At 39.2% G+C, this 8,387-nt stretch overlaps 1 protein-coding gene and 1 non-coding gene across 2 annotated transcripts in view; both read left to right on the top strand.

Annotated features, from left to right (window-relative positions):
* The window catches only part of CTNND2 (catenin (cadherin-associated protein), delta 2), a 914,052-nt gene that overhangs the window by 58,740 nt on the left and 846,925 nt on the right, over nt 1–8,387 (top strand). The window lies entirely within an intron of this gene.
* On the top strand, nt 2,247–2,318 carry TRNAC-GCA. Its single transcript has one exon. It is a non-coding gene; the product is annotated as a tRNA-Cys (tRNA).

Raw genomic sequence — 8,387 nt, 5'->3', positions numbered from 1 at the left:
CGTTGAAGCTGAAACTCCAATACTTTGGCCACCTGATGCGAAGAACTGACTCATTTGAAAAAACCCTGATGCTGGGAAAGATTGAAGGTGGGAGGAAAAGGGGACGACAGAGGATGAGATGGTTGGATGGCATCACGGACTCAATGGACATGAGTTTGAGTGAGCTCCGGGAGTTGGTGATGGACATGGAGGCCTGGCATGCTGCAGTCCATGGGGTTGCAAAGAGTCGGACATGATTGAGCAACTGAACTAAACTTAGCTGAACTGAATCCTAGTTAAGTCTCATCTTCCCTTTTAGATATATACTCAATCCTCATTTTGGGGAAACTTTATATTTGTGAAATTTGCCTACTTGATAACAGTCATCTGTAACTTGCAAATCAAGATCAGTATTTCCTTTATGATCAACCACAAAACTTGCATCTTGTGGTATGAAAACTTTTAGTCACCTGACATGCAATTTCTGAGCTGAGGTCAAACAAGGTGACACACTACTTTTTTTTTCCCCCCCAGCACTTATACTATAAAAGAGTGTCTTCTTTGCAGTCTAATTAGTGCCCTTTTTTCAACTGTTGTGCTTTTTTTGTTTTTATTTTGCTGTTTCAGATAGCTCCCAGGCATAGTGCTTAAGTGCTCTCTACTATTCCTAAGTTCAAGAAAGCGGTGATATGCCTTATGGAGAAAATACATGTATTAGTTAAGCTTCAGGCCTGAGTTTATTATGGCATAAGTCCAAGGTTAATGAATCCACAATATATATTGAATGTTATTTAGTCACTAAGTCATGTCCAACTCTTATGACCCCATGGACAGTAGCCTGCCAGGCATCTCTGTCCATGGGATTTCCCAGGCAAGAATACTGGCGTGGGTTGCCATTCCCTTCTCCAGGGGATCTTCCCAACCCAGGTATTGAACCCAGGTCTCCTGCATTGCAGGTGGATTCTTAACCGACTGAGCCACCAGGAAAGCTCAAGGTGATATATTGATAGTTTGTTGTAAAACATTATGTCCCAGAGCCTTGCAGGAATCTAACGCTTTATCTCCTCTAGGAACGGTGGTCCAATTGTCACTAATTAAGTGTTCTCATTGATTTTATAGAACATAAAAGAATTTACTGTATTATTAATATTTTTAGATTAGTACCTACATTTAGGGAAAATTCTTAGAATAATTATTGATAGTAACAATAGCTATTCATTCAACAAATATTTATTGAGCATTTGTATGTGTTAGACTAACTATAGCGATCACAGGACAAGTTCCTGTCCTCAATGGACTTCTTGATTTAAGAAATATTTGGTTGATATTAAAAGATTTGCTTTATAATGCTTTATAATATACTGTGTCAAGCACTTCATGTGTATCATATAATCCCTTCAACAGTACTGTGAAGCAGGTATTTTAACCCCATCTGAAAAAAAGGAAGCTATAATTCAAATAAATAAAACTACCTTCCAAAACTGAGTTTCAAATGCAAGTTGACTTAATCTAAAATCCATGTTCTTAATTCTTTGCTATTATGTCCCCAGTTATTTTTAAATTAGTGGAAATAACATGCTGAGAATATAGTCATACAAAATCCACATGACTACTGAAAATTTATTTCATGTCATTAATAAATGCTACAGAATAGCGTTCTTTCAGCTTTAGTAATTTAGGTGACTATTTCATCATGTACTAATTTTGTTTTGGTAGATCCTTTTCATCTTGTTCTTCTGTGAAAATTGGAGTTACCTTTTTAAAATGTTCTTGGTTTCTGGACTATGAGTTTAAGAGTGGCAATATATAAAGATGAATGACCCATACATTTTTAGGATTAAACTTTGAAGAGGGTTGGAGATTTTTTCTAAAGTTTTAGAGCCATAGGAAGGAGAGATTTTATCAAGCATCTCACAGTTAAACCTCTAAAAACCTTTTATCAATGTCTGCATCCTTTTCCTAAACTTCACAGTGGCATTTACCATCGCAGCAGCATCATCTTTTCTCTGTCTTATGCCTCCAGACTGCTCTTGAGCCATTCTGCATCCTCGGGTCCCTTCTCAGTCTTTATGTCCTCCTTCCAATATTTGCATGCTACCCAATAAAACAAAGTCTAGACGATGAGTTTTCAGCAAAGCTGTGTCTGTGGAGGCAGTCTCATGTGCTTCTGGCTTGTTTCATTTTAATACCTTATCATTTTTCCAATATTTTTTCAGGTCAAGTTTTATGGTTTTTAAGATGGCTTAAGATGGCTTAGGAATTATGCTTCCCTGGTGGCTCAGATGGTAAAGCGTCTGCCTGCAATGCAGGAGACCCAGGTTCGATTCCTGGGTTGGGAAGATCCCCTGGTGAAGGAAATGGCAATCCACTCCAGCACTCTTGCCTGGAAGATCCCATGGACAGAGGAGCCTGGTCCATGGTATCACAAAGAGTTGGACACAACTGAGCAACTTCACTTTCACTTTCACTTAGGAATCATATCCCTTAGTTTAAAAATACCTTTTTTTTTTTTTTAATTTTTGCAGAAGAGTTTAGAAAAAAAGAAAGAATACAAGGGAGAAAATTAAAATATCTAGCAATTACACACTCAATGTTATCCAAGATTGAAATTAAAAAGTATATTTCAGCCATATTTCCAAATGATTAAATAATAACCTGCTAAAATTCAAGGTTTTAATGATAGAATCATTATTCAAAAATATATTTATGATGCTTTTGAGATATTAAGTAAACTTTTTAAACTAAAGTTTCAACTGTATTTTTTGAATTATTAGCTATAGAACCTTTAGGTTATAGAGAGCCACTTCAAAGAAAAGATTAATGTTTTGTGTGGAAAAAGGTACTGAGCACATTTTAACAATAAATTGTATAATTGACCACCAGAATATTTCTTTATTTTCTTTGTATTTAAATTTCCTTCAAAAACAGTAAAAAAAAAAAAATGTATCTGAACTTTGTATCTTTAAGATGAAAGTCACTTTTCAAAGCATTGCTTCTGTTGAGTACTTGTGTGTTTGGGGAAACTATAATTTTCGAAACTCACCCTAAATACTACATTCTGTGATCTATTAACCAAACATATCATTTCTGTCAAGATATTTACTTCATTCACATTCTTTTGTCTTTATCTTGTGGAGACATCCTGTCTGATGGATTAAAAAAAAAAATGAAACAATGAGGCTGTTGACATTGTCAGAATCATTACTTTTTTTTTTTTTTTTTGCTCTTGCTTTTCTTAGTGATCTTTATCTCTTTTCTTGAAACTTCTTCATGTATCTTGATTAACTTAAAGTGAGACCTCAGTTGACATATATATATAGGTTTTACCATTAATGAGGGAAGGACAAATCCCCAACTTTACTTGATGTTTCCCATCTTTTAGTTTCAGTTCTAACTATTCCTTTTTCTTTTTTTTAATATAAATTTATTAATTTTAATTGGAAGCTAATTACAATATTGTATTGGTTTTGCCTTACATAGACATGAATCTGCCACGGGTGTACTCATGTTCCCCATCCTGAACCCCCCTCCCACCTCCCTCCCCATACCCTCCCTCTGGGTCATCCCAGTGCACCAGCCCCGAGCATCCTGTATCATGCATTGAACCTGGACTGGCGATCTGTTTCACATATGATAATCTACATGTTTCAATGCCATTCTCCCAAATCACCCCACCCTCGCCCTCTCCCAGAGTCCAAAAGACTGTTCTATACATCTGTGTCTCTTTTGCTGACTCATTGGAAAAGACTCTGATGCTGGGAGGGATTAGGGGCAGGAGGAGAAGGGGACAACAGAGGATGAGATGGCTGGATGGCATCACTGACTCGATGGACGTGAGTCTGAGTGAACTCTGGGAGTTGGTGATGGACAGGGAGGCCTGGCGTGCCGTGATTCATGGGGTCACAAAGAGTTGGACATGACTGAGTGACTGAACTGAACTTATACAGGGTTATCATTACCATCTTTCTAAATTCCATATATATGCGTTAATATACTGTATTGGTGTTTTTCTTTCTGGCTTACTTCACTCTGTATAGTAGGCTTCAGTTTCATCCACCTCATTGGAAATGATTCAAAGGTATTCTTTTTAATGGTTGAGTAATACTCCATTGTATGTATGCACCACAGCTTATACATTCTTAAACTAAAGGTTTATATTTTCTTCTCCATGTATTTTCAGCTTAGTATGCTATGATTCTTCTATGTGGAGTTACTAATTTCATATTAACCCATAGTGCATACAGCAATGTTTTGTAGCATAATTATAAACAATCAAAATTATTACTTTGAAAAGAGAGTATTTTGTTGAGAGCACCCATTCTTAAATCAGAGCCCCCACAACCTTAAGTGAATAAAGAGGGCTATGGAATCCTTTGTGCTTTTCCCCTTTGTTTCATTTCTTGGTATCTTTGTGAAAATGAAGCAGCATTTGAGGACCATGTGGTCTTGAATAAATATGCTTTCTTATTCATCTGTAACTTTGTTTGACAGATTTTTTTCTTTTTTTTTATGTTCAGTTGTACATTTAAGCTGCTGCATGGCTAAGTAGTATTGGTCAACAGTTACATGATTTTGTGACATGCCAGTGAGCTGATACTTTGGATTCTATGCTCTTCCAGCCCACTTCTGGTGCTGCTTTTATTTCCCTGCCAAAGTGTAATTTGCTTTGACTTGTCACTTTTAAGTCATTTTACAATTGCAGCAATTTGAAAATTGCCAAACTTGAAATGATTATGTTTTAAGACTTATACTCAGGGTGTTGTTTTTCAAAGAGCAAGATATATTTCTGTCTGATGTTTGACTGGTGCTAAATATTCTTCACAATTTTGTGTAGGAGGGAAGAATGGGAATTCACTCATATTGTGCATTTGCTGTCCTACTTGGAGGCCAGGAATTGTAATAATGCTTTGACAAAGTAACTTCTGTTATATGACAATATATTTCGTTGAAAAGAGTTGATAGGATCCTATCATGTTGAAGGAAATACATTGCCTTATTTTTAACTTTCCAGGTAATTCGATGTAACTCATTCCTTATTTTTAATGATCACAAGCTGCAATAACTACTCCTTGTCAAATGTCACATGATACATTTTAGAAGTGGTATTGCTGAATTACAGATCTATTAGACAATTTCTGCAATTCCATGATTATTATCTGTCTGAAAATGTAGCACATTATATGAGAAAAAGATTAGTATGTCTCAACACTTTCTACAGTTGACATTTACAAACTGATTTTTTTACTCAAAATTTAGGAATGAGAGTGGAGTATGATGCTGGTTTTAGGTTCTGCTAGTTATCTAGATAGTAGGAAAATTCTTTCATATATATTTTATAATTATGATAAAGTAAAATCTTAGTAAAACTTCATGTAATTTTAAGGCAGCACAGTTAATCCACAAATATATATGGAGGGGGAGATCTACATCATCTCTTTCCTTCATAGGACACATCATCATTTTTAATACCCTACCATATTATTTGTCCTATAACTAAGCCTTTAAAATGGATATTGTCATCCTCATTTTACAGATTGGAAAACTGAGTCTGGAATTAAAATAAATGAGCCTGTCAAAGCTCTCATGGGTAGTAAATGAAGAGTCTCTTCTGAGTCCACATACAGTGTTCATTTGTCTTTATTATAGCTGCTCCTGGGCTTCCCAGGTAAACAATTTTTACAATGGTAAAAAATCTGCCTGCCAGTGCAGGAGGCACAGGAGACAGGACTTCATTCCCTGGGTTGGGAAGATCCCCTTGAGGAGAAAAGGGCAACCTGCTTGCTCCACTATTCTTGCCTGAAAAGTCCATGGACAGAGGAGCCTGGCGGGTCCCAAAAAGTCAGACATGACTGATTGAGCATGCATACGTAGCTGCTCTACATTGTATTAATGCATTGCAGATCATACTGTTACGCCAGCATTAGAATTGATAAAAGTACAGTATGATAAAACAGCACTATAGAGAATAGACACTATGGGGAGTAGTAGTTTTGGTGTAAATACTGTTGAATCAAGTCACCTTGGAGCTATTGTCGGTGCCCCTAGCTTTGTGGTCCCCACTGTGTCATTCATCAGAAGGCTGACTCCATTTGTGATTAGTGGGTGCAGAATGAAATGATTTCCTGTTTATCTTCTACTCCCTCACTCTCAAGATTTGTTCCATTGTCTCAGATGGTTGTGACAGTTTTCCTGCCTCCTCCTAGCTCTCTCTGCTGCAGCTGTTCTGTTCTGATATGGATAATCTCCTGGGTTCATTTATGCTGTAAGAAGCAATGCTATTCAGTGCACACAACCAAGTCCTTCTCAGGGGGCATGGGTTCCTGAGTCCTAGGCCTGAGTCTGCCTCTGCTGCTGCTGCTTCTAAGTCGCTTCAGTCGTGTCCGACTCTGTGTAACGCTATGGACTGTAGCCCACCAGGTTCTTCTGCCCATGGGATTCTCCAGGCAAGAATACTGGAGTGGGTTGCTGTGCCCTCCGGTCACCTGTTATTTCAGGCCTCAGTTGAGAACGGACATACTTCAGTCTAAAAAGCACAGGGTTATTTTTGAGAAACACATGCAAGAATCTGGAAAATTATAAAACAGAATAATTTTAGCAAAGTCATCTAGTGTCTCTGAACCTCGTTGCTGAAATTTCTGAAAATTTGAACATGATGTTTGTGGGCGATATATGTTTATTTTCTATCACTCTTTTCAGAATCTTAAATTGTATACTCAACTCACCGTGGCATGGACACTTTTTGTTGGTTTTCTGAACGTGCATTGCTTATTTTTCGTTGGTTCCTTCACCATCATTTCCTTTGTTTCTTATTGAACCATTCCTGATGTGCCCCCAGAAGATGGCTGGGGACACTGTGATGAATGGCAGAGTCTGGCTAAGTTGGAGGGTTGGGAGGGCTGCTGTAATAAATGCCATGGTGAAGGTACTGGGTGCTTTATGGGAGTAGGGACAGACAGCTTCTGACCCAGCTTGGAAGACTGGGTAAAATTTCCCACAAAGGTGAATCGAGTAAAACTAACTTCCTTAACAGGGCCCCTAGACCACAGCACAATCTGCTTCACCATGACTTTTCTGAGTCTATTCTTTCTGTCACCCAGGCATGCCTGGCTTCAGCCTCATGGGTCCCCTTGCCAGCCACAAGCTCTCCAGGCCCATTCCCACCACAGGGATTTTCCCGGCTCTTTTTTCTGCCTGAATCTTCTTCCCAGAGGTCCACAGGGCTCATTTCCTTGCCTCCCTCACATTTTGGATTAAATGCTGTTTAACCAATAAGGTCTTCCCTGCCTTCCCTACTTAAAAGGACACTTCTGCTAACCCTGCTCTGGTGTCCTTTGTAGGAATTTGTAACCTCAAGTATACTGTATAAAATATTCATTAATTTTAAAAACTGTCTCTCTCCACTGTAATGGGGCTTCCCTGATGGCTCAGTGGGTAAAGAAACTGCCTGCGATGCAGGAGACATAGGAGATGTGGGTTCAATCCCTAAGTCAGGAAGATCCCTACGAGAGGAAATGGCAACCTACTCCAGTATTCTTGCCTGGAGAATCCCATGGACAGAGGAGCCTGGCGGGCTACAGTCCATGGGGTCTCAAAGAGTCAGACATGAGTGGAGTAACTCAGCATGCATGCACGCACTGGAATACGTGTTCTATGTGGGCTGGGGTTTCCCCTGCCTGTTCTGTTAAGTGTAATGAATTTTGAGCTCTCAGAATAGGGCCCTGTAAGGATTACCAGTGCATGAGCCAAGCACTGTATGGAAACTTTCCATGCATTATCTCATTTGATCCTTACAAATAAGCTCTGTGAGGTCCAATTAGCTCCTCCCTATTACAGCAGATGGCACCCCACTCCAGTACTCTTGCTTGGAAAATCCCATGAACGGAGGAGTCTGGTGGGCTGCAGTCCATGGGGTCGCACAGAGTCGGACACGACTGAAGTGACTTACCAGCAGTAGCAGCAGCATTACAGCAGAAACTGCAGCTTCAAGAGCATATAGCCACTTCCTCAGGCCTCTGGTAACAAGTGGTCCAAGCAGATTTTGAATCTCAGTAGATGCTGCTGGAGTCTACATGCTGATTCTTTATCCTTAAATCTATACAGGAAACAGAATATCATGTTTTGGGGGCACTGGGAATCGTTTCTGGTGATGGGGGTGTGATGACTGTAGGTGGAGAGTGTCAGAAATTGAGGCGGTGAGGCTGGCAGGAGGCCATGACAAAGGCCCTCTGTTGGCTTTGTGATGCAGTTCATTTTTTATACATGACAGCTATGGAAGGATGCGAAGCAGGGGGTGATGTGATCACACTTGGGTTTCAGGAAGATCACTCCAGCTAAAGGATGAATAAATTGAAAGAAATCAGTGTTGTGTTTGGGAAGCCAGTTAGGAGGTTATCAGAGTAGTCCAGGCA

The sequence above is a fragment of the Bison bison genome, unplaced genomic scaffold (assembly GCF_000754665.1).
Source record: "Bison bison bison isolate TAMUID 2011002044 unplaced genomic scaffold, Bison_UMD1.0 scf7180017863887, whole genome shotgun sequence".
In the NCBI taxonomy this organism is placed as follows: domain Eukaryota; kingdom Metazoa; phylum Chordata; class Mammalia; order Artiodactyla; family Bovidae; genus Bison; species Bison bison.
This window is presented reverse-complemented; position numbering and strand designations above follow the sequence as displayed.